At 40.9% G+C, this 2,367-nt stretch overlaps 1 non-coding gene across 1 annotated transcript; it reads left to right on the forward strand.

The window, feature by feature from the left end:
* The first annotated feature begins 1,086 nt into the window (after positions 1 to 1,086).
* On the forward strand, positions 1,087 to 1,159 carry TRNAA-AGC. Its single transcript has one exon. It is a non-coding gene; the product is annotated as a tRNA-Ala (tRNA).
* The last annotated feature ends 1,208 nt before the right edge of the window (positions 1,160 to 2,367 follow it).

Genomic DNA, 2,367 nt, shown 5'->3' on the forward strand with positions numbered 1-2,367 from the left:
TCAATCCTTTAATATCTTTATGACTTCTTTCCCTTTAAATCCAATTCCTGTTTTCTTAGTTCAAGCTCTGACATTCAAAACTAAACACCTTTCTCTAACATGTTGCTTTAATTATTTAAGCCTTTTGCCTAGGATTTTTCAATTTCTCTTAAGTTTTCATAAAACTCTCCCACTCTCCCAACATATCTCTAAGTGACCAGACTTTTCAATCACTGCTTCCCTCAATGTGTATTACACACAGACACACACACACACACACACACACACACACACACTCCACTTAAATTGAACAGGTTTATTTATTCACACAGGAATTCCTCCAAACAGCCCAGTTTTCTCCATCACATATCCACTCCTTCTCTGCATAGCTAAATTTTGATTCTTACACTCTGATATTTTACATATTCTTACACTCTGATATGATCTTGCCTCTTATGCTTTATGGCTCTGCTCTGTAATTTTGTTGTTGTTGCTCTGACATATAATTGGACATGTAGCTTGTACATGACACACCTTAGCAAGGAGGCAACCCATATCTCAGATGTAAGTGAAAGAAGCCCTCTTCTGGGGTTTCCTAGGGGAGTGGTCAGCACGCTGGCCTCATTCCTGAAAGGGCCTAGTTACGAAAACAACAGGAGCTTTTGCCTTTCAGAAATCTGTACCATCTCACAATCCCCAGACAGTCTCAGCTACAAGGAACAAGTGATAATGCCATACCACTGTTATAAACATTCACACACACACACAATACATACACACACACAAAATCATTTAATCATTTTTTAAAAATCTGTGACACTTTAGCTGGGCAGGTCTAGGCAGGTCCTCCTTTGCTGGGACATGCCTTTTTCTGTCCTGGAATACCCTAAACTTGACATTTTGGCAGCACAAGTTTTCCCTTTGTGACTTTCTCCTTCTTACCTTTTCTCCTCTTTCTTTGCGGAGAATGAGCAGCCACTGCGCCCTGTGTCCTAGTCCAGCAATGAGAAGATCTGCTCTTAGTAGATCCCTGCTTTTGTACTGAAGTCCCTGAAATCACCTGTGTTCCAGACCACCCACTAAGGATAAATTAAGCTCCCCTGATGTGGGGAATTAGCTCAAGTGGTAGAGCGCTTGCTTAGCATGCAAGAGGTAGTGGGATCGATGCCCACATTCTCCAGGCTTTATTATTTAGACCTCGGGTCTCCAAACATTCAGGTCTCCAAACCCGAGTCAGTGTCTGAGGGCAGGATACTGCTTTGGTTCAAGATATAGGAGCAGCAACAATACAGGGCTGGTGATGGCTCCCTCCTGGCAGTCAGTGTAGCGTAGATCTACCGTGTAATTAATTTTCTGTTTCCTCGAGGAGCTGTGAAACCAAGGGACATATACAATTGCTCTTTTCTCCTTGTTTCTGCCTGCAACTTGAATGTGAGACAATTGTGAAAAGTGCAGGGCAGAGCCACCTGGGTAAATACAGCTCCGGCTTTCTGGTCAGGGTACTGAAACCAGGATGTGCGAGGTAACTAGAATGTGCCTGGACTGATACTGTAGAAAGCAAGCCCATAAAGTTGTTCATGAGCTTGTGGACACACCTGCCAGCTGTGAATAAGTGGCTCTAATCCCAAACAACTCACGTAAAAAGAGCCTGAGAGCTTAACTGAGCAATGGCCCACTTTCCAGTCCTCACTGACCACTAGGTTGCACACACTCCAGAGATCTCTGAACAGTAGTGTCAAGGCTTTCAAGTAGAGTTATCTTTGAAAGAACAACACATGGAAGGCTGGTTGGTACTTGGAACTTGAACACAAGGCTATTGTGTGCCTGCAAAAACAAAAATAGCAATATTATCCTTAAGATTTCAAGAAGACACAGTGTCTCATCACGTAATCCAAACAAGTCCAGGTTACAACCCCAAAATATTCAGCATATGAAAAAACAGGGAGATCTTAATTCACATGGCACAGAGAATCTTTGAGTAATAATACTGAGGACACAGGTGTCAAAATCATCTGACACATACATTAAAGCAGTTACTATAACAATGCTCCTAGAATTATGGGATAACATTCATGAAGTGAATGGAAAGTCTCACCAAATATTTGGAATATATAAACACCAATTTTAACTGAAGAATTAAAAAATGTATTAACCAAAACTCTTAGGGGAAATAAAAAGCTTAATTGGATGATCACAATAACAGAACGCAGAAGACTAAGGAAAAAGTCAGTGAACTTGAAAACAGAACAAGAATACCTACATAAGCTGAACTATAGAGAGAAAGGAGGATTTTATTTGTCCCTGAACAGAGGCTCAGGGAAAAATAAAAAATAACACATCTAACATTCACATTATTGTAATCTGGAAAGAAGAGGACAAAGAGGTCTT

The sequence above is a fragment of the Piliocolobus tephrosceles genome, unplaced genomic scaffold (genome assembly GCF_002776525.5).
Source record: "Piliocolobus tephrosceles isolate RC106 unplaced genomic scaffold, ASM277652v3 unscaffolded_34623, whole genome shotgun sequence".
NCBI lineage: Eukaryota > Metazoa > Chordata > Mammalia > Primates > Cercopithecidae > Piliocolobus > Piliocolobus tephrosceles.